Here is a 25,428-nt window from a genome sequence, read left to right as displayed (position 1 = left end):
GGAAAGGAGAAGACTTTTCTGGAGCCTGGAAAGACCAGTGAAGATTTATTGCAGTTCGGAAAGCTACTGAAAGCTTTTGGATAAGAAAGCATGAGAAAAGGACCAGTGCACAGAGAACATGGCATCTGTGGGAGATATGTAGGCTTGTAATGATTTAATACGTCATCTAACAGATCTGATTTTTCTCTGTTCATGGCATTACTTTTTCCGTGTTATTAATTACTAGTTACTCTAGCAAAATACAGCGTTAGAACTTTCTTTGGTGTCTTTTGGCAGCTCATATCAAAAAAACAGGCATGGTTCCAGCCCGGGGCTCTGTGCCAACAGCTGTTTCATCCATAGCTTGGCTTTGCTGGGGATCCTCATTGCCTCAGCAAAACCTGTCCACCTCTCCTGTGCTCAGAAGGAATAGTGTCAGTCCTAAATATTAAAAGTCGTAAGGCAGGCCCCCAAATTAACAGGATACTTCAGGAATCATGCAGTTTAAAAGGAAAATTATGTCTCATTCTCTGCCTCTAGCCTGTAGCCCCATGGGGTGCACTTGTGTTACATCTTTAGGTTTTTCTGTGTTAGTTGGTGAGTTTCATACTTTTTTTTAAGACCCTCATCAGTCATCACTGTCTTGCCACTGAAACAAAAAAATGCTAGGTCTCTAAGAAACTTCAACTTAAAATCGAATTGCAAGGCTTATCAGCCCTGACTAATTCTGATTCCAACTGCCCAGGACTCAAAACTCCCATTAAAGTCCTATTCCATGTGCAAAATAACCACGGGACTTCTCAAAAGCTGTTTTTGCCCAGTGTGTATTTTAAAGAGCAGTTCTATTCAGAACAGTAAAAAGCAACGGGCCTTCTCCCCACGTGCATACAATGTCACTTCTGCTCCCTTCAGTGAAGAAAATAAGTGTCTAACACCTTTTATTCCTACTGGCCCTGAAAAACTAACCCCTCTGAAACACCTGATATGTGACTTCTTATTACTTGGACAATAACAAATTATTTGCCGAGTTTTCACCAAGTGACCAAGTGGTCATGCAAATATAATTTTATTACGATAAAGGAATAGTTGGAACAAGAGAAATAATCTTTTTATGGTTTTTAATGGGAAAGAAAGTAATGTTATCTGACTTGACTTTGGAGATTGGATTGAGTTTGCAGGACTCAAAGCTGAAAAAAAGTCCTGTTTTTCTCCCAGTTAAAATGAACAATTCAATTTGGAACCAATTCAAAAGCAATAAATGCGAACACTATGATGCTATTTCTACAAAACTGCTTTTCCAGACTGGAACTACACTTTTAAGTCAAATTTTTCAAAACATGTCAAGAAAGTGATGAAGTACCAATGGAGTCTGTACAGCAGAAACTGAGGCGAGCCATATCCTTCCATTAAGCCACCCTCACGGTCTCAATCTCTTCCCTGCTCAGAGAGTGACAGGAGATTACTGAGGTTCAGCATCAGCAGCCCTCCTTACCCAGGGCAGCTCCTGGGCTGAGTTTATCTTGGCTTGCTGCTCAGGAATACAAACAGCAAAGGGAGAAAAGGCTATTTCATGCATGTCGTTCCTCTGACTATGGTAACACTGAAGGAAAGAACTCTATTTATTCTCTCATATAGTTGATATTATTAAGTGCACAAGATAGCCCTTCGTTGCATACTTGTTTCTCTTGTTGCTTTGCTGTTTCCTAACAAGCTCCAGATGTCTGTTATAAGTAAGTTCTGTTCTTATTGAAATAGTGGGCTAAAATGAAGGAAAAAAAAAAGGAAAAAAAATACCCTAAACAAAACCCAATGCAGCTATGATTGGATAGCATATTTCCCATTGTAACAGAAAAAAAGATATGTTGGGTTAGATGCAGATTAAACTAGTTGACAGTTCATCACAGTTATGACCAACCAGTACTTAAACAGCTAAGAGTATTTTTTAATCTTGGAAATGAAGGACAGAAGTACATAACAGATCAGTGTGAGCAATCCTAATAGAGAAATATGCAAGCAAAGAGTTATTATTTTAGGCAGATTTCATAAGTATATACTGCACTTCATTGTATGAGTTAACTTCTGTTTTTTAAAATATATTCTCTGCAATACGGGAAATAATAAATGTTATAACCTGTTATAAAAGAGATGTCTAGTTAAGGATTACCTCTTTTTTACCCTTTGTGTAAGGAGAAAAATTTAAAGAGGAGAAGGCAGAGCACAACCCATCCCACCACTTGGAATTAAAAGACAGTCCTATGTCAGTGACCATGATCTCTTGAGAAAAGACAGAAATGAAAAACAGACGACAAGAGAAAGGGATGAATCCTACTTAGAGATTCCAGGTTCAGGCAGGGGTGTAGAGGCCTTTGCCTGGAAGCCCACAGTTCAAGCGGAAGCAGCAGAAGGCCGCCCTCCTGCTCCACCTGTGAAGAACCGTGGAGGTGAGGGCACAACCGGGAGCTCCCTGAGCTGCCCACCAGCTTCAAGGGGCATCCAATCCTGCACGCAGTATGCCCTTGGGGGTCTTTATTCTCTCCCACTGACTGAGAAGAGGGGAGACAATGTACAGTGGGAGGAAGAAAACCATCCCTTACACAGGCTGGGGTTAAAAATTCAGTCCTAGGGCTGTACTAGCTCTGTTTATACAGCAGCTGCAAGCAGGGCACGTGCGACTGTTCGTTCCTCTTCTGTCACGATGGCTGCCTCCTGGACAGCCTCGAGCACGCTGCTGACATGAGTGCCCTCATCCACCACGGTGTCCTGGGCCTGCAGGACGCTGCACAAGGGGTGCTCCAGCAGTGCCTGTCACCGAATTCAGAAGTCTGTAAAACAGAAGGGTCAGGAGTCTAGTCTGAAGGGTCGTCATCAGACCACTCCTTTAGAGACATCCTAGAGGTAATCACTTATTCCTGGAGCCTACCCCATCGCTTTCTTTCCCATCTTGCCTTCCCCCAGAGGTACGAGAGTCGTATAAATTTGCATTTATACACAAATCCAAACTGTGGACAGTTGCTACAAGTTCTTCTAACAATATTATTTACACACGCACTCGGTGCTGGATGAGAAAAGAAAGTGTGAAAGGCTTTCCAGTGCTCATCGCAGGAGCAGATTTCTGTAGGCAAACGTTCATGACTGCCATTCAGATTTCCTGCACCATAGATTTAAAGAGTGATGTGAATAAAGCGAGATGTTCTTACTGAATATCTCAGAGCTCTGTAGTAAAAGAATGACAATTCTGAATATTTACTTTGCATGTATTTTTGAAATGATCACCCTAGCTGGTATTTAACCCTTTTACCTGTTGAAATTTTGGTTGGTTCATGCATTTCAATGAGAGCAGAGAAGGGTCAGAATCTCCCAGTAAAAGTATATGAAGGTCCCATAAATTCTAGAATTCTGTCTAGAAGCTGAAAGCACTGGTATTGTCAGTTTTAAGAAAGCTTCTTATCTGCGTGAATCAGACTATTTCTGCTGCCAACTGTATTTAGCAGGTGGACTATATTATATGTTTTGAAGGCGGGTATTTCCAGCTTACGATACTCTACTTTAGACCTCTGTTCTTGCAAAACAATTTACAAATTTTAATATTGTCTCACCATATTCCACACTTGCCTTTGAAATTATCACACCGTGAAGCTCACACAAGTAGCTGCAAGATACTGTACAAATAGTGAAATTTAAATACAAGGCACATTTTACATTTCAGAATATCTAGTTTGAAGAGAAGTTAGAAAGAAAAGGAAAAAAATGTGAAGTCTCAGATATTAACTGAATCTGAATATAAAAACATGACACCTCTCTAATATAGTATGTCATTGTACAGCAAGATGTCATATCAGTACCCTTCCGTTGTCTGTGATAATAGAAATCATTGCACCTCTTATATTATTTAAGACTATAACAGAGTTAAAACTTGGGAAAATGCAGCGGGAAGGAAATTGCCTGCATATTTTGATAACACATGGGTCTGATGTATTTGTCATATTTTAACTCTTTTACAAAAGAATTCAATCATGTATCCAAAATAAACTAATGGTTGGTATAACAGCATGGATTTTAAATTAAACCCAGAACTGTAACAGACACACAATAAAGTGTCTGAGATAAAAAAAAAAAGTCAGTGAACTATGGAATTACATTAATAAATGGATCCACATGAAAATATGGTATTTCTGGGTTTTGAATGCATGTTAAAGATAAAATATGTGAGAATAAGGAGAGCAAAAACAAGACTGGTTACCCTACCTCTGTTGTATTCACTGCTGGATAAACTGAAAGCTGTGTTTGTGACTATAACTTCATGTATGCAGCCATTGCTCTCTGCGTCTTTCTGGCCGTAGTTGCACAGCAAATCGAGCTGTGATCGTGCTGAAATTGAGCAAGTCATGCCAAGGACTTCAGCAGGGTCAAAATTTGCTGATCATTAGAATGGACCAAATGGGTCACTTTAAGCAAGTTTGTTAAATTTGCATTTGAAACAGGTGTTTCCTGTGGAGGGAAAATGAGAGGCAGGAACAAGGTTCTGGACTTTGCTCTCAGGATTTCTTCTCCAACAGAAATTTCATGTAAGAGATGTATCATTGCAGAGAGCTGGATATGAAAGCTCAATGATTCTTCTTCCTAGGTAAGTGCTATAAACCATAAGGTGAGAGTTAATCTTGCCAGGCACTAACATTCTTGCTTCCTTCTTTGGTTGTGAGTGCCCTGTCGTATCCGGGCTGCTCCAAGAAGAGGGCTCATCAACCTCCTGGCAAACTCTGGGGCTGTGACAATTGCATGCCCCGTCTTCCTTTGGTGCAATTGAACTGTAACTCTATTTCTTTCTTTCATACCTACCTGACCATTATATAAAGGTAGGCAGCACCAGAAAAATCACGCTCTTTGTTAATGCTAGGAGGCTGCGTTAACCTGCTTCAACGTGCCTCAGGGCTGGGCTTCAGTGGGAGACTCTGGGTCATTCTCCTGAACAGTCACTTTAGAAATGGTTGTCTAATATTAGCTGCAAGGAAATTTTCAGAGGAAGAGGTGATGTATTGAATACAGGCATTACAGGGTGAGGCATTTTTTTAAAACAATATCTGCCTGAGACATGGGAGGATTTTAAACAGACAGGCTCCCCAAACTTCTGAACTTTCACTTGGAAATACAGTATGCTAAAAATAAAGTATTCGGTATCCTAACAAATATCATAGAATCATGGAATGGTTTAGGTTGGAAAGGACCTTAAAGATCATCTAGTATATTTATAATGTGTGTTTTATAATCAGGATTTTTTATCTCCTTATGTAAGGATATGCATTTTTTAATACACAAAATCACAGTACTTCCTTTGTTTGTGCTCTGTGATGAAATGCTCAGGTAACCACTATGACAAAGTGGGCCAGGCATCAACAACAACTATCTAGAGATGCGCTCAATCTCTGCATTCTCTGATACATCCTTTTTCCATCCAGCTTCATCTGTGTATTTACATACACATAAAGTACAAAAATGTAGGTAACTAGCACCAGTTCCCCAGCACATCACTGCCAGATTAGCTATTCCATAAACTGGTTCCTATTTTTCACAAACAAGCACGTTAAGATCATTTAAGTAATTCTCAAGGTGTTGTATAATAACGGCACCAGATCCATGTGATAGTAACCTCTTTCTGTGGTTATGTCTTCACCTGATCTTGTCACTAGAAAATGTCTGCGAGGCTCAGTTGCTGGAGATGGATTTTTCTTAAGAATAAGAAAAAAAAGAAAAGAAATTAGAGAAGATATTGCACATGAAATAAGAACAACATGCCCTTAAGAAAGGGCACGTATTCTAACATGAATTCCTTAGCAAGAAAATCCCACTCATCTGCTTAGCCTTTCTATACTAAGCCTTCACGTGTAATAGTTTCTTACAAATCACTGCACAAGTTTTGATACTGAAGAAAAAGTAGATGTATGCTTTTCTTCTCATTCACATAACATACACGCATCAAAATAAACTTTCATGTTTACTCCATGGAAATCACTGCCTCCATGAGATACAATTGTGCAGGATTTAACATGTGCCTTTCTTTTCCTCTAACAGATTCTCTGTTGAAAAAAAAAAAAAGACACAAAAAAAAAAAAAAGACACCACTCAATAAGTGCAAAAAGCACTTGATAAAACCAAGTAGTTCCATAAGTATTATGTCAGCCTGGGGTTCTTGCTGGCCTCTACTAATTCAGCTGGCTCACACTGAAGCCTTTTACTCAGGGAGGTCACTAATGTGAGCCTCCCTCCTCCCTCTTTAGATACTTATTTTCAGAAACTTCTTGGAAATTACTCTGTATTTCATTATAAAAGGCATTTGGAATCAGTCAATATACTGAAAAATAATTTGGGCAGGAAGTTGCCATAAAGGCACACAGCACACTTACAAATACTTTATGTCTTTTAGAAGCCAGGCAAAAAAAAAGCAGAGGTGATCCATTGTGCAAATTTCTGATTTTCTCAGCTGCCTACATTAAATCTTACTTTTTGGTTAATTCAATAATTTTTATAGCACTTTACCTTCAAAGTTCTTCCTTTAGAAAAGGGCAGCAGAAAATTTATGGAAAATAAAGATATGCTGAGTTCAGTTTTCTTATACAGCAGAGGAATTATTAGTCTTCTGTAATATAAATTACAACCAGACTGAGTGTTTAATTAAAAAAAAAATTGCAAATGGAAAAGCAATCATATTGCTCTACTCCAGAGATCTTTTGATACGGAGTTTAAATGAGAAAGAAAATTCAATAAAGATCTTACGCTTTGACCTGGTTTCACCAAAGGTTTCAATTTTATTACAGCTTTGTCATGCTCTCTTGAGTCTGTTTGGCTTTAGCAGCAACACACAGAACACACATTAACCACATGGAAACTTTCATCTTTTTGATGAACTAAACATATTCTCTTTGTTTCTTTTTCTCGCATCATTGACGACAGGCTTTTGTGTCCAACTGTGATATGTCCTGCGTTCAGAACATACAGCCTCTGGATGAATCTAACAACAGGCAATTGACATCTTGATGGCTTTCTTGTCCTCCGTAAGGGGATAAACAAACACATGCATATGCGGCCCATGCTTAAATGGAGAGCAAAACTTGTTCTGACTAGCAGGGCTTTCCTACACCTGTTACACTTAATACATATGTCAGGCACCATCTGTTAAAAAGGCTCTTTTTTCACTCCTTGTGCTTTAAACAAGACACACAAATAAAGCGCTAAGGAGCTCGAACATTGCAGAGGTAGCGAAACGCGTGCTAATGGCTATCCATCGAGGCCTGGGGTTTCAACATAAAAACCACATTAGAGCAGAATGAGATCTAAATCAGTGGATTGTTCTGTTTCCTAGCTGCCCGCATTACTCCCACAATATCGCAATGAATTCTCATTACTTTATTTGTGGTGACCTAACGCTACTTGACAAAGCACTAATTGCTTTAAAACGTTGTGATGAAATATTCAGTCAGGAATTGCTGCTGAAATTAACATTTGTTTTAAAGAAGTCTTTGTCCTCATATCTTTTTGATCTTTTGATTGATATGCATTCTTCCCTTAATTGTGGGTAATTTTGTGAGCTATTGCCTCTATTTAAAATGCTCCTTTTATATTTGTCCAATTACCTTGATGATTAGATAACCTAAAAAAATAAAAATAAATACAATTTCTAAATCTAATTCTTTGGTAATTTCTTTATGGCGTGTAACTTCTGTCTGCAAACGGATCCACTGTGTACAAGCCCCTTCTTAGCTATATTGTTTCTTAGTTTGAGTAAATCCAAATGAATTAAACTCTTTTGGCCTTTTTCTGAAAAGCGCTGTATTATGTCTAGGGAATATTTTGAGTCGTTTTCCTTCATTGCCAACTGATCAGTGGAAGCAGCCATAGGAATTTACTCTGCCTTTCTGTAGCCACTTGACTGTGCAGCATTTCCTGTGAATCAGACTTGGAATCTGGAAACGCCTTGGGTGGCAGATCACGACTGACTTTCTTTTTTGTGAGATAGGGAGATTTCCAGTTTCCATCTGACGCAAGTGTAACAGCTCTCATGACATCCTTATGCCTCCCAAAGACCCAGTTCATCTTTCATTTTAGTTTATGTTGTAGTCAGGAGATTGCCTGAAGGAAGCCTAAATGGAAGAAAAAAGAAAGCTGTTTTAAATAATTTTTTTGTCTATATACATATCAAGATACAGCAAAATTATGTAGATTTCTGAACCTGAATATTGTTATCAAATGAGGTTTTGACTGACTCTGCTAATGCATGAAGTTGTGAAAAGCAGTGTGAGACCTAATTGGTTTAGTAAAGTTGGTGAAGAACAGTTTTGCTCTAAAATATCATCTTTCCTGCACTTAAACCTAGACAAAAATGGAGCAATTATTCTGCTTAATTTGTTTTCTCTCTCTCTGATGTGCTGAGTTGTATGACTGCACCAGCTGATATGCAGAAAAGTGGGAATACGCTCAGCAGTCTGACTGTGGAGAGTGAAGATCTTCCTGACTGCTGGTGTTACCGTAACAACAGTGAGCGGAAACCCACCCAGGAGTGTTCCCATTCCAACTAACTACGGAATAACACTTAAGCTATAGAAAATGGTTGTATATGCTTGAGTAAAGCTACTTTGCTTTGTGGATGCAGCCCGTATCAGGTAGAGAATTGACTCAAATAGCATGTTCGGGGTTTAACTGCTCTAACAGTTGGAGGCACATAAATAAAACCTCTTAAAAATCAGGACTGTCCCTTTTGGCACCTAAGTCTGCAAGAGATCCACCTTAACTCCTAACAGAGATCTTCTTCTTATGTCCAGCTTCCATGAAAATTTTCTGAGCCACTCTGCATGGTAGGAAATATCTGTTCTGGATCATGTGCTCTGTTACTGTCCTGATTTAGAGCTGTAGGTGGATGACTACCAAGGCTCTGCATGAGTCCTCAGAGCCACCGAAGATCCTGAGCACAACCAATGTCGATAATGATGGAGTTGCCTCTCTCATGATATACTTGTAATCAGAGCACATCTGAAGGAAGTGGTTTACCTGTATTCTGGGCGTAGCCATCCTCGGCTTGTTTCAAGCCAAATTCCTGGCCCAAAGCCCTGCATCACAGTAATTCGGAATGAGAACATTTGACATTTTCAGCTAACGTAGAGCCACGCTACTGCCAAGAAAGTAAAGTTCATGGGACCAAACAGAGCTAGCAATAAACAACCTAACTCCATTGTAATGATTAGAATAATGTCCTACTCTTCTGGGCTCTGCTCCCAGGACTTTCTGTACCATTATTTGTTCAGAAAATGTCAGAGCGCACTGTGCTAGTACTGCATGAAAATGAGTGCTCAAGCCAAAGTGGTAGAGAACCTTCTGCTCAGTCCCGGGTGAGTAACCAAACTACAAGTTTGGTTTGAAAAGGCTAAAAGCAAGGTGCTGACATAAGGTTTGGGGGTTTGTCTATTTTTTTGCTTAAAATCAAACACTATGCATAGTCCCTTAAAAGCAGACATGTGTGAGACTTGGGCCTTGAAAAGAAGTAGGTGTCTAGCATTTTCCTTCACAGGTAAATGAGAGAACTAGCCCCCTGCCTTGGATGTAATATGTGACTTCTGGAAGTTTTCTCTTGCACCTTTCCAATGACATTTACTTTAGGATCTCTGGATGTTCCCAGTACGAGGTGCTCAAATGCAGGTATATGCGTGTCTGACTCAGGCCCATTAAAACTAACCCAGGAAGACTTGCACATCTTTTTAGGTGAAGATTTGCAGATTAACTAAAACAAGAAGCAAGTCTTTTTTACACAGTCTATTAAAAGCTACCATTATGCGAATTTTCTTTTTTACATAAATGAACTTTGAGTGATAGACTCTACTTCTCAGCAAGTTGCAAATAGATGCGTGAGTGGCACAGAATTTTGTTTCTCTCTTATTCTTAGCCAAACTGAGCCTTCCAATCTTCTGTGGCAAGCTCTGCAGTTATAACCACTTATTTAGGAACATTTAATGCTTTTCTGGGACCATGTCTCCTACTTTTCTTCTGTTAATGGAAGAGAGGAGTAGCACCCCTACCAAACTCTGAACTTCCTAATCTGTACAACTTCTATAGACTAATAAGCATGAGACAGGGGTATATGCATATTTACTACTACCTAGACTTTCAGGGTAGAAAGTGACAGTGCCCACAAAGAAGAACAAATTCAGGAAACACTAACAGCCTGCACAGCAAAATAAACTCGTGTGATGCCAAAAATAAAGCTCAGCTCTGCCATTCACAAGTAGATTCCAGTAGTTTATGTTTAACTATTTGTATGATGTTATTTGTTTGATACAAAATATTTTTCAAAGAGGCGATTGAATAATGGCTATAGTTAAATGTGTTATTTTCAAATAGTAATTAATTTAATCAGGTGAAATTCAGCTAAATACTTCTCTAACTATCACGAGGTTCAAATTCTAGGGATAAGGAAAGTGAGTTTGTACCAAAATGAGAATCATTTGTAGCAGAAAGAAAAGTATTTATTTAAAACTCTTTGCTTTGCTTACAACTGCAGCATTGCAACTTTGCAAAGTCTCTCAAACTTCTGACAGTCATGCCTCCTTTCTTCCTGACTTCTTTCTTACCAAGTATTTGGGATTTGGGCAAACATTTTAATTCCAAGAATTCCGGAAGCCAAAATACAATCATTTGGGAACCTAGATAAATACTTTTGAGAATTATTCTGGATCCTGAGTGTTTCCTTGCAGAAATCTTAAATGTAGTCTGTATTTTATAAATGTTGAAAACACCAAGTTGTGCTCAAAACAGTGAACTTGTATTCTAAATTTATTACTTAATCTTAAATATACACAAATTAGTTTTAAAAGGTGGAAAGAGAAGTTGTAGTTGACAAGTATTTGATATTCAGGGTTGCAAAGTGAGTCAAGATAGCAGTATTTAATTTTAGACTGGTTCCTGTCTACACATGCATTCTTATTTGAACATAGACACATTTAACATCTGTGACAAGCTAAATACAGCTTTAGATAAGCAAAGGCCTAAACATGTCAGGAATCTCAGAACAGGAACATGTTACTGAGCCATGCAGTGGCAGTGAGTGTCTCCACCGATCTCCCCTGTTCTTCTGCACTTAAAATGGCCCTTTTATGCTGTTTTATAATTTATATACTATAATGCTTAAGGCTTGCCTTTGGATAACCATCTTTTGACCTAGTTATTTTTAAGCAAAAGAAGAGAGTCCACACATGAATGGATATTCAAGCAATTTTAGGTTGGAGCAAGAGAGGCGTGAACCAAAGGCCCATTGGAAAAATGATGAGGTCAGAGAAGAGGCAGAGGAGGAATAGTTGTATAATAAATGAAGTCCATCTTTGCTGTCATTCATTCATGACACATTCATTACAGAGCAAATGTTCTTGTTTCTGATTAAATCTGTTTCTATAAACAGACTGTTCTGTGCCAGCTTTTCGTTCAGTGTATTTTTTCTGCTATTCCTTTCTACTTCTTCTGCACCACCACATGCAAACCAAACTTGATTTCAGAAAAGGTGGAAAACCACCTTCCCCAATAAATATGAAGAATTCATTATGTTACCCACTGCTATTCGTACACAGTTACAAATGATTAATTTAAGAGAGATAATATGTTCAGTCTTAAGGATTTGGGTTGTATGAGCATGTTTAACATACTGGCGCCATCGCTGAGTATTTCAGAGGCATCCTGGTTATTAGAATTACTAGAACATCTCGCAAAGACTGTCTAGGCCATCAGTCTGGTAGACAGCGTCTCTAACATATTCTAAAAGCATACATCTCGATATGTTGCAAGATTCTACTCTAGCAAACATATTAAGTGAGGCAGAAGCTTGATCCACCCTCAATAAAGATGCCGAACTTTTCTTTCAGGTGGCAGTCCTACTCCTCAGTCAGCCTTTTGCAGGACAAACATACTTGTCCCTCTTAGAGCTCACTATTCCACTTTAGCCATTACTTTGCCCCCAGTTATCAGACAGTGCACGAGATCAATGATACCAGGATACTAAAAAACATAGAACAAGCATGACTTTTTTTCCTGGAAAAGGTCTCCAGGGAGATAACACTTTCAGATGGCACTATAGCCTAGATTAAACTGAAAGACATCGTTAACCATCTTTCTCTGAATTTTTCTCAGCTCTCCCATCTATAAACCTGTAAAAGCTAGTACACATATAAATTAAGCAGGCACTCTAGGTTTTCGATAGCAAATAATCCATTTATGTTACTGAATGTGCGTGTGTTTGTGGACAAAAAGCTAACTGTAAATCACAGAACGTGAGTAAAGGGAGATGTTCTAGTTAACACTAGTTAGCACAATAGCTGGTAGTCAGACAAAAAAAAAACCAAAACCAAACAAACAACAACAGAACAGAAGTAGGTTTACTTCTCTCTCAGTACATGATTGCCTGTAGCCTCTCCTTCAAAGTATTACCTTTTACAGCCACTGCACAGTTTTGGGTTGATTTCGATGCATGCCCATAAGGGTTGTCCCCATATACAGGTCATGTATTCCTCCCTCGTGAATCCTGATGTTCAGTTGCAGCTCAGGTGGCATTATGCTTCTTGAGCTAGCTTTTTCTTTTCTTTGCATTTTAGTGTCGATTTTGTTTGCTGCCTGCTTTGTGATATATTTGCATTTTCTTAATGTTGTGCCTGGATATCCTGCATTGTTGATTTTTCATAAATAATTTTTCAGATAAATTCCCCGGTGTATGACTACTTGGCCAATAAATAGAGATAGCAACTTCAAAGCAGAGATTTTAATTGTAAATGAATACATAAAATTGATTATCTCAAGGGGTTAGTGATACAGTACTTTAATGTTGTGCTCCCGTTATTTCACCACCTAAGATCTGAATCACTCCTCGGAAGTGCCTGTCTCCATTTTAAATAAAGGTTGCCTAGGGCAAGTAGCCTACAAATACAAACATTTCAGTTGCATGGCTAACATTAAATGGACTGAACCCAGGATCAGAGTTTGTCTCATAGGTCAGGATAATGTATCACCTTCAGATGAGAGTTATTTTGTCTTCACACAATCTTTAACTTCTTACCTGTGTAAACCGTGGATCAGTTACTGTGGGGATAATATGTCAGTTCACGAAGTTATGATGGATCTGTCTTGGAACTTGTCCTCATCTGAGGTAAATGAAATTCATACTAGGAGGTTTGAATGATTATCAAAATTCACTGGCAGGAATAACTTTGAAAATTGGTTAATTCTTTTCACAGTTGCTGGCTGAGTTTGATAGACAGAATTAATGTAACTACATTCTGTTAATTCTGTAACTAGATATGGGAGTAGGCATAATGTTACCAGGTTCAAGAGGAAAGATTTCATCTTAGTGTCTTTCTAATTTTATAAATTCAAATTAGCTGAACTATCAGTTGTGATTTCCAGAAAAAAAACAAAAAACCCAATGTAAATAAATTCTACAATGGATTTACTAAACATTCATTGCAATGTATAGTCCTGATTCTTAACCTTAATGCAAGAAATAGATGATGGTCGTGGTAATCCAGAATATTTATCCCTTTAAAACTGATGAAATAAATAAAAGGTAAGTTATGCTGGGAAATTAACTCACTATATAAATGCTTCTGCTCCTATTGATGCAAAACAATTCTATCTAAGAATGGTTCCATCTAAAAAAAAAATAAACAAATTAAATTACTAATATATTTATTAGAATAACCGCAACATTATAGTGCAATGAATGAAATCTGTATCACACGTGCCTACTCTGTGGCCAAGAAAGAAGATTTGGCCCCTCCAGATAAAAATGAAAAACTTGTCATTAGCAAGTAGAAAAGTATGGGTAAACTTGACAGTATTTAAAGGAGCCCGTGGTTAGTCTTTAGATTTGAGTTCTAAGACAGCCTGTAGAGTACATATCTGACTTACCTCAACAAGCAACGTTATTGTCTTTTGAGATTATGTCATTAAAAGTCTACAGTGAAACCATGGAAGATTTCATTGAATGAAATCATGGAGGATCCTAAATAATGACAGTACAGATTTGCCCATATTAAACTAAGTATTGATAATTGTGCAGGTTTATACAAAAACCTGAGACCATTGTACAATAACTTTGAGGTTGGAAAATATGAGGACGCATTCGCACTTTGGGAGTTCTGAATTTGCCATTAATAAACAGCAATTAGTCATCCTCTGATGAAAACAACACCAAACTCAAATGTGCAAAGCTTTCCTGAGTCACACACACTGCAGCTGCTGTCACAAACAGATCAGGCTTATCATGCTGTGATCATAAAGCTTACAAAAGCTTTAAAAATAAACATTCACATAAAAATTTGAAATTTCTTCATCACCATAATCCTTAAGTAACATTAGATTATTATGGAAAAGAATCTTCAGGAGTGTTTACAGAGCCTTAATTGTATATACCTACTTTTAATGAAATATTTTGCTGCTGCTATGTTTTTTCATTAACAAATCTCTGTCTACCTTTTTTTTTTCTCATGGTTTTGCGATGGACTTGGCAGTGCTACGTTAACGGCTGGCCTCAATGATCTTAAAGGTCTTTTCCAACCTAAATGATTCTATGATTCTAAAATGTTAATGATTTACCAGGGAGACAAGGGAGGTGCTTGACCTTCTGGCAGTGTCTAATGAGACACTTCCTCTGAATAATATGATAAGGGAAATAAAACATCACTGTACAACACCTGCGACATCACAGCTTCATCCAGAGCTACATCTCTGCTTTTGTCTTGCTCTAACCACTATGCAATGGTGCACAACAAGAGCGAATCTGGTCTCCAGTCTGAGTTCAACTGCTCTTACCCCTGGAAGAATCGTTTACTCAGACTTCTTTCAGAGCTTAGAGAAGAGCATTGGCTGATTCAAGAAAATTCAAACCAGTGTAATGATATATGCACAGTTGTAAACATCTAATGTAGGCTGTAAGCCTACGAACTTTGCTTTGTCATGCCAATAAACACTTGTTTTGTCCAGAGTTTGAGTAGATAAGAAAAACCAAAAGGAATCCTTAGCCACAGTTTGCGCACTGCTATCCTGGCACTAGTAAGACCAGCTACTGAGATAGTTTCTCGTTTGATTTGGCAAAGTGTATACAACAACACTGTAACAGTTCCATACATTAAAAATGCAATCACATGCAAGACCAAACCCTGAAAATTTAGTGTCCTGAAAAACAATGAAATTGTGTGTGACAGCAGTTGCTTGGGTTAGTTCTAAACAGCAATATTGCTGGAATTCATTTGGCTCATCACAAATGCGTGCATAGATTTCAAGAAAGTATGGCTGAACAGGATAAAAAGTCCTGATTGGTTTTATCCTTTCGGTAGTGAGGCAGAAAGTGGGAAAACACCTACTTGCATCTATTATAGCTTTGGGTTACTGGAAGGTATCTTTGCAGACTTTGCTGGAAAAAAAGGTTTATTGAAATAGCTAGTGTATATTATACAAAGAAAATGTCCGGTCTCTTTCTTTAAATGTCATTAGTTCAGTAAAGGACAAACAACTGTTATGGTGACTTGAAAGTAACTGTTGGATCCTGAAATACTCCTGCCACAGAAAGCAAATGTTTCTGGTGCCTTGGACACACAGTTTAATCTCTCTAGTTCATATTTTTATTTGTAAAATTAGGATAGCACTATTTAATTGCCTTCCGTAGTGGGGATAGTAAAAGTATTCAATAGTTAATATTTACACAGTACTTTGATTATGTAGAATTCTATGCAAGTGACAAGTAGTATTAGTAGGTTTTTTTTAAATAGCAAAAATTTTATATTTATGTATTGTCTTCCACTTCTTCAAATAAGCAGAAAAGCATTGTGGATGGGAAACATGTAGAACATAATTTCACTACCAAAGTGAAAGCCAACAAGAAAACAAATTATGAGAAGTAAATGAGTATGCTAAATGGAATATAATTAGCTTTGACTTATTTTATCCATACATATTATCCTTGACAAGACAAGCTGATTGTACGAGCTCATTAACTCGAGTCTGTGGTTTGAGACCTGTTTTCTAGTTCAGGAAGATGTGTTTCATTTTGGAGAAATCAGATGAAAATTATTTCAGCATTAAGCCAAAAGTCTCTACGGTGAAATAAACTTTTTCCGGAGTGGGTTTGTCAAACCCTTCAGTAATATCAGAAATCTTCCAATTGCCTCCATTGTAAAACTCCCAATAACTTCAACAGAGGCAAAATTATTGACTAGCATGAAACACGCTTGAAAATTGCTCTATCATATTGCTGTATGATGGGTTTCTTTTTGTATAATAATTTATGCTCTAGCATCTCCAAAATTAATATAATTAGTGTCTCATAGGTCTCTGTGTTAATAATCTCCTGTAACATGGTCTGTAATGCTGAAAACAAACAGAACATACTCTGTGAGTATTGTGTGCCTCTAAAGGAGCCTAGTGCCAGCCTGTTTAGGGCTTTACAGAATGTCATGTCTGCATTGAATGGTGTCTCTAAAGGAACAGCAAGCTGTTAAAGAAATTGAAGGACGGGGGTCATCCGCCTGTATCAGTTGAACAAGCAGAACGCTTGTTCAGAATCACCAAAAGACTCTGAACTGCCTTCCTGTGCAGGAAGGACCAGTACAGGCCATGTTACAGCAGATTAACCTGAAGTTAGTGATGCCGTAGATAACTGTAACACTGTACTTCAGAAAGGAAAACGTCACCCTGCAAATCAGCTTACCACAGCCACCTGAAGATCAGAGCTGATGGATCCAGAGGAACTCTTGAGTTGTCAAGACACCCGAAGAAATTGCATCTTCCTACAATTTCCCTCTAATAATCGTAATAGCAATCATAGCCCCCATCCATCCTTCCCGTACAATCAAGTACTCCCTATACCTACACCTGCATATTTACAGGGAGGCAAAGGCAGATAGATAACACATTCAGCATACTCTCTCAGCTGAGAAAGAAAGGGTAAAATCTCTGCTTCACAGACAGGAATATATAAAACTGTGCATTATAACGATGCAGGTGGTATCACAACCACAGAAAAGTCTCAGGCTTTCTTTCTAGTGTATTTTTTATTTATGCATAAGCACACAGACACACACACACTCACAAAAGTATTTGGCAGCTGTTTTGAACAGATGGAGTCCTATAGATCTCCAGGGGAAGAGCCTGTGGAAACATAGACAAAATACATATTACCATCCTTAAAATACTCTATGAAAGTAATAAACTACTGAAGAGAACTCTTACCCACGTGTCCAAACTGAGTCACAGCTCCCAGATAAGCCACCAGTACCTTAGGGTCAGATAAAGAACAGTGTGATCATTTAACATGTGGTCAGCTGCATAACCAAAACAGTTACTGCAGATTCTGGGCAACAACCACACAACAAAACTGATATTCTGGAAACCAAAGGCACCAAGATTATTTTTGAATCTTGATTGTGCAAACAGGATTCTTAAAACTTTCCATGACGGAAGAGATTTTTATATAGAAAGGCAAATGAAATTCACACACACTGATTTTTTGACTCATCCAGGAAAAAAAAATAATCCAGTACCTTTGAGAAGGATTGATCCTCAGGCAAAACAAAATCATACTAGGAAACATTGACATTGCTGACTTTTACCATCCACTTAATTCTCTCTATTTGGTCTCAAAAATTCTATCTCAGAGCTTATTTTGGTTTGCAACTATATCTCTGTGAATCCAAAATAAAGTGGCTTTAGAGTTCAAGGAAACCTCCAACATGGATTATAATATCTGCACAGAAATACATATTTGCATAACAAAGTATCTATCTTGCTATAATCCTAGTTAAGAAGGAATTTTTTTCTTGGAAGATAGTTCAGAAAGTTATACTGTCAAAATGTAATCAGAGTTGGATTCCTTTTTTCAAGTTTAGTAACTGCATGCAAACAGATTTCAGAAGAATTTCCTAATTGAGCAAAAGGCAGCAGCGTCATGGAAAGATAATCCATATTAGAGATATAGATCATAGCTTCTAGAAAAGTAACTAATGGTAAAGTAAACGTCTTCAAGCTGTCAGTAAATGTACCTTAGAGGATTCTGAAGGATTCTAAAAGGTTTTAAAGATTAGGTGTCGTAAATTAGGTATCAAAATTCGTCCCCTTTGTCATTTAAAAAGTATTATTTATCCAAGCCTATTTTTCTGCTTTATATAAATCGCTCTTCCAGATTTCTCTGAAAAAAAAATGCATTAGGTACATAAGTCAGGAACAATTCTGTTTTGCTGTATTTTGCTCAGCTTACTCTAGTCTTCGAATTTGTTTCAAGTAATGCAATCAAATATTTAATTCTGTGGTTCATTTCCACGATTTAATTGTTTTATGATTAGTCTTTAAACATTTAGAACTTGATTCAGTTGATTTCCCAAAAATCTCTAGTGCTACCTAAGACACCTGAGGATATGGAAACCGGTGATGAGTGGCGTTCCTCAGGGGTCAGTACTGGGACCAGTGCCGTTTAACATCTTTGTCGGTGACATGGGCAGTGAGATTGAGTGCACCCTCAGCAAGTTTGCTGATGACACCAAGCTGTGTGGCACAGTCATCGCACTGGAGGGAAGGGATGCCATCCAGAGGGACCCTGACAGGCTTGAGAGGTGGGCTTGAGAGGCGAACCTCATGAAGTTCAACAAGGCCAAGTGCAAGGTCCTGCATCTGGGTCATGATAATCCCAGGCACAAATACAGGCTGGGCGGAGAATGGGTTGAGAGCAGCCCTGAGGAGAAGGACTTGGGGGTGCTGGTGGATGGGAAGCAACCTGGGCTGCATCAAAAGCAGCATGGCCAGCAGGTCGAGGGAGGTGATTCTGCCCCTCTACTCCACTCTGGTGAGACCCCACCTGGAGTACTGCATCCATCTCTGGAGCCCTTACCACAAGAAGGACATGGACTTCCAACCCTATGATTCTATGACTCTATGGACCTGTTGGAACAGGTCCAGCAGAGGGCCGCGAAGATGATCAGAGGGCTGGAGTACCTATGCTATGAGGACAGGCTGAGAGAGTTGGGGTTGTTCAGCCTGGAGAAGAGAAGGCTCCGGGGAGACCTTATAGTGGCCTTCCAGTAACTAAAGGGGGCCTACAGGAAGGATGGGGAGGGACTCTTTATCAGGGAGTGTTATAATACGACACGGGGTAATGGCCTCAAACTGAAAGAGGGTAGATTTAGATTAGATATCAGGAAGAAATTCTTTACTGTGAGGGTGGTGAGGCACTGGAACAGGTTGCCCAGGGAAGTTGTGGATGCCCCATCCCTGGAAGTGTTCAAGGCCAGGCTGGATGGGGCTTTGAGCAGCCTGGTCTAGTGGGAGGTGTCCCTGCCCATGGCAGGGGGGTTGGAACCAGATGATCTTTAAGGTCCCTTCCAACCCGAATCATTCTGTGATTCTGTGATTCTGTGATATCGAGTCTCCACATAGAAATGACAAACATAACACAGGGCTTACAAGAGGAGACTGATTCCCTCTGGTGACCCAGCTAAGGGTTGAGCAGGATACTGCATACGTTATACAGTACTACACGTATACATGTGGGCAACAGATTCAAGTGCAGAGGGTATATCAGATGTACTCACCTCCTTTCAGAGTCTTTGCTCTGGGCCTTGGATTGGAGATACAGGTTTAATTTCTCTGTCTGCCTACAAAAAGTTCTTGTATGACCTTGAAAGATGCCCCTTCCTCCCACTTTTCCTTAATTGCTCATAGACTCAAGAGAGGCAAACGGTATTTTTTCATCATCTGTCTTGGATGGCCACATCCCCACGAGCATTTAGGTGTGAACTCTCCCTATATATCTCAGTGGGAGATTAAGTATCCTATGAGAAACTGAGCAACCTAAGTCAGTACTTAGAGTAGCTCCGATGTTAATGCAGAGGGCTTCATATGAGCATCAACAGTCCTGTCAATTTACCCTGCACATGTAACATATGGTGTGATGGTCATGAAAGCAAAAAGGCCTTCTTAGCTCACTCTTCTACTCTTTCCTCCCCCAGAAATCCATCTTTTTGGATCCAGGCCAGTGTATTTATGCAGTACTTGTGATCTTTACCAGGGACAGTATACACAGAGAAAATATAAATGAAATATAAAAGGCTAAGCGCTAGCCATAAGTCCATAAGTTTATGAATGGAAGACACGAGAAGGCTATGAGCCTAGCAGAAAGCAAAATGAATGCAGATTTACCCTCAAAAGAGCTCTTTTAGCCTATTAACAGAGAGCAACACACTTTTTTTATACGGGGTGCAGTCATTGAAATGGCTGTAGGGAACATTCCTTTTTCCTGCCAGGGGCAGCAAATGTGTACACTTTGGCCCATCTGGCCCTCACTCACTCTAGTCCAAACTAGTTGCCCACCTCATTGTCTGAGACAAGTAGGATGCATTACTCCCTGGAGTGCCTAGTCCGCTCTACAGTTCAACAAAGTCAGCCCACAGGGCTAGTCTAGGCTATGCACTTAAGACTCTAAAGAAAAGATGCATGAAATTTTTCCCCCACGTGATCTCCTTGAACCCTGTGGCTTTCTGTCTGGGTTTGCATCGTGCCAGTGCTGTGCCTCAGACAGCAATCTAGACAGCGCTTTTGTCTTCCCAGCCTTCCAGTGTCTAGCAGGAATGTATTAAAGAAAGTATTTGCAATATATTTAAAACCTGATTTCAAAAACCAATTTAGTTAGCTATCTCTCTACTAACAAAGCACAAACACTTAAAAGCAAGGAAATGAATAGATGCCATCACAAACTGTCCACTGCTACCTTAGAAATTAATGCATATATCTCATCAAGTGTAATGAAATGCGTATTTCATTATAATACAGTGACCTTACCACTGACCCACAGAGAGGTGGGTATTATTAGATGGGGGCTTTTGTTATCTGGATTTCAGTAGCAGAATATTTCCTTTAAAGAAAAGCTGTTACATGGACAACACTAGCAGCTAATTATCTATTGACAGCAAAATGCCATGGTAAGATACTTGTGGTACATTAAGAAACTGTGTATATCCTCAAGCAAGGGCAGAAGAATGGTTCCAGTTCACCCAAGATTTATGGATGGATTCTGCCTACTGGCTTTAATTGTCTCACATAGATGCTACAATCAATACTTGAAATGCCCTTGCCTGGTCCTAGCAAGATGACTCTGATTACCTAAATTACCTGCCTATGTGCCTACACTCAGAATGTAGTCTACAGAAATAAATTAGAAGAGTTGGAAACCCTGCAGAGTGAATCAGAGTGGGATCATCTATTTTGCCTTGTAATCAAACTGTTCCTAGTCAAGCCCTTTGCGCAGTTGCCCCAGCAGGCCTGCCGAAGAGGTGAACCTCCACTGACTTTGATAGCTCTGAGTGTGTGCAAGGACTCCTGGCCACAGGTAGGTCCCCAAAATCCTCCTTCCATAAGGCACCTGGGCAGTTCACTGCAAGCTCTCTCCTCCTCCACCTCCAGGATAAAAGTTGGAACCACTTTAATTAACTTCAAAATGTTACCGCTTGTGCAAATGATAATCGGAGCACTGCGGGGTCTAGCTCAGTACATTCATGTAAGACCTGGAAGACGTTTCTGAAAGTCCTGGGCACCTCCGCAGGTGTTGGTATTGGTAAGAACTCAGGTGCTTACAGGACTCAAACATGTATTTTGACAAAGAGTCTGTGTAATTACATTTTGTATTTATTTTTCATAAGGGCCATGCTATGTTTACTGCACAGTTGCTGTTAAATGTATAATATTTTACATATGTATTTCACTTTGGTTTACAGTTGAAGTGTTGTTTTGCAATAAACTGTCTGTCTCTGCTCTTGGTAAGAGTAATACAGGAGCACTGAAGCTGGAAGAAATTCCTGTATCTTAACTAAATTTGGGAACATTGTGTCTGTTTATGTGCACAGAAAAACAGGTCAAACTTATTTGTTTATTCTTTAGGCAGCATCAATTTTAGATTATTCCTAACTATTCTTTTATTTTCTCTTAATTGCTTGGGATTTCAAAATGTGTGACAGCTGCTGGCCTCACTGCTTTGCCTAGTAACAATGAGGAGACTTTATATATTGTGTTTGTTTATGCATCTGGCATTTTAGAAGGTAGGAAGTTTCCTCTGATTTACTATTTTATTTAGATAAACAAAGTAAAACTTGACATACATCTTTGCTTCTTTTCTTTATTCTTTTATTTAGATGGATAAAATAGAAGTTGACATACGTTTTCGTTTATCAGTATTATAAATACTACCCGTGCTCCAGCAGCACTTGAAGTCGCCATAGCGATACAAAGCCCTCCAGCCCTAGCTGCGGTATAAACATGCCAAAATATACTCCCTACTGTCAGAAGAACCCTACGACCTAAAGAAAGAAGGGGGATACGGAAAGGTTAGGCAGAGATGTTTCTTGTCGGTTAGATAGTGTTGCCCCATTTCAACGGCGTGCTCCCTGTCTATGCAGGACAGAGCACAGTTGAAATGCCTTGGTCTTTGCACTCCTACTTGCCTTCCAGTTTTCATTTTCACACCAAGTTATCTGTAGCAGAACGTGGTATGAGGGGTGGAAAAACATGGGTGCAAGTTAATACTCCTGCATGCATGCAAGCAGGACAGTACTAGGGGAGTGAGAGGGAGGAAGGAGGAAGGGAGACAGAGAGGGAGAATGGGAAGCAGAGACCCGAGAAGAGCAAGGGGAACACTTCACTGAAGTATTGTTGGGCAAGCAGCAGTGCACAGTTTCATGGCAACATAAAAATGTAAGACAAACATCTCCCTGGAAGTACCAAAACTGTTACTAACACTGTGCAGTGTGTCAACCCCATTGTCCACCATCAGCATATATTTTCCTCCCTCTGGTGATGGTGAGAGTCATTCTGTACCTCTTCTCTGACTTTTTCCCAGACTTCACTTCTAGCTAACTTTGTGTCTAGACTGTTCATAATACATTCATTTTTAATGCGCCTCTGTACTAAAGTCTCTTCTTGCACACCTTCTGTCCGATTTTTTTCCCATCATTTCAACACCATTTCTTCACAAATCTCATCCAATTTGTGACAGTGTTTGCTTTTGTTGCATCTTCATTTCTGAACTTTAATAACTAAACCCAGATTCTGATCTCATGTCCACACGTACAAACCTAGACCAGGAAGGTTGTAGTCACTCTGGCTTTTGTCTTCCTCCTAATCTGTTACCTCTGACAAAAATTTGGAATTTGTTCTCGTAAGTTCAAAAGAATATGACAAAATCACCACACTTAAATAAAATGACAGTTCTCTCTCTTTGATCCTGGTTCAGCAAAGTCCTTGCACCATGCCTAACATTTAGCCTGAGCATAAATCTCATTAAAATCAAGCACGTGCTTAAGGGCCTAAAATAGGCTCTCCTGGCAACAGACATCTGTAACTAGTTAGAAACATTTAACCATCCATAACTATCTTTCTGCACTGTGCTCCTGCTTCTATTGCTGCATTATCAATCTTCATTCCTGCCTCTTTGTGCCTGGACAGAAATTGCTTTGGTTCTTGAAAATCTAACTCACGCAAATTTATTCCTGTCCCCTTTCCTTCCTCTTCTCTGTGCATGTAGAAATCTTTCCTTTCTATCAGCAAGCCTCATTGAAAAGCAAACCAAACTCACATCCTCTGTGCGTCACAGTGACTTTGAGCCCTCTTTCCTCTGTCTTCTGTAACTTTTTACCCTAGAAATTCTGCATGCCCCCTGTGGGAAATGCGGATAGTGCATGATTTTCACCTTTTCAGTTTCAGGTTATTCAGCAAGATATTCTGTGGATCCCGTTAATGGCTTCAACCTCAAAAGTACAAGCTTTCAAACCATGACAAGCTTTTGAAAATACTTGTTTGCAATAGTTTTTTAACCTCTTTTTTTCCTGGATTGCTTCCTATTGTAATCAGCAATCTTCTCAGAAATACTAAACCCCCTCCAGTAATATTTTCTCCTCACCAGATTTTTCTTATAAAGATTCAAGCTCTGATTTGTTTCTAGCTCTCCTGTTTTGTTTTGGTTTTTTTTTTTGTTTAGTTTTTCTTTTTTTTCTTTTTTTTTTAAGTTGTCTATATATCTAAATAAAATGTATTCCATACACAGTATCTCATGTCTATTTCCAAAGGGGATAACTAACAACAGTAACTCAGGGTTGCTTTAATCTGTATGAATTCTCTAAAATCTGTTTAGACTAAAGCTACAGATGAATTTTCAACTACCTCTTTTACTTGAATCCTTCCCTCTCACTCTATCACCATCGACAACCAAACTTATGTTAACGGCACGTTTGAATTTCAGGGCAGATGTTGTTAACGGGGAATGGATTTTGCCGAGTTTTACAAGGTGAGTGATGAGTTAGCTTTCAGGATGAACATGATCAGGGTGCAGGAGGTGGACCCAGGGGCTGGATCTGAAGCCAGAAATTCTGCCCCATTTCTTTGGTTGCAAGCCAGCAGAAAGTTTCCCTTCTGTGACTTCTGGGTGGTTCCCCCTTGGCCTTTAATGCACAGATGATGAGATGGTGTGATGGAAGTGTAGGATGTTTGTGTTAATGCAGGTGTAAAGCCAAATTCAGATAAATGTTTAAGAAGAAAGGATGCATGCAGTCCTAAACCAGAACTTTGTTTAGTAATTTTTTATTTTTTTTTCAAATCGCTTAGGCTCAGATCCTTGAAAGTATTTAGCATCCTAATTTTCAATTAAAATCAACTAAATCGCTCCATGAAATGAATGCTTGTTACACGCGTAAATACCATTTAAATCTGGACCGTTGATCTTTTGAAGGCCTTTTTACTGGCCTCAAGAGACATCAGTTGAACTAATGAAAAAATTACCATCAACCATTTTGAGTCAGGGCTGAAACAGAGAACCTCAGATTTCCGGGTTGCATGGTATTAGAAAGAAGTGAATCCCTTTCATCCAAATATAGCTCTCCCTCCACCATCTTCATATGTAAAATTCAGAAGCTTAACTCCACCACTGCTATCAGTGAGACGCTTTTCCCAAGCCACTTTCAGAAAAAGCCATCAGAAATTGTTGCTAAATGTCATTTTCAGTATCAGCATTGCAGCTCCTGTCCACTGCAGATTAAAAGTCTCTTTAAAGCACCACTTTGAATTAAGTAAATCACAGTAGCACTGCATCTACCCCATAATCTCTCCTGGAACACTTTCCTGGCATATTTAGACTACAAACGTATTTCTATCAGCACCACGGAAGTCAGGGGACTGTGAAACCTCTTTGCTACAATAAGACTCCAGCAGAGAATGAAAGCTTTTAATTTTTAGCAAACCCTTTACAGAGTACAGTATTACTGTGGCAGGGATAGTTTCTTTTTAGGGCTGGGCAAATCCAAGTTGGCATAAACCAAACTTTTATTCCTTATATTATATGTTCACTATTACTCAGTTTTATTTAAAAATCTCTTCTCTGAGGAATACGTTCAAAATGCCCAAAGC

This window comes from Larus michahellis, chromosome 1, assembly GCF_964199755.1.
Source record: "Larus michahellis chromosome 1, bLarMic1.1, whole genome shotgun sequence".
NCBI lineage: Eukaryota > Metazoa > Chordata > Aves > Charadriiformes > Laridae > Larus > Larus michahellis.
Note: the sequence above shows the minus strand (reverse complement) of the source record.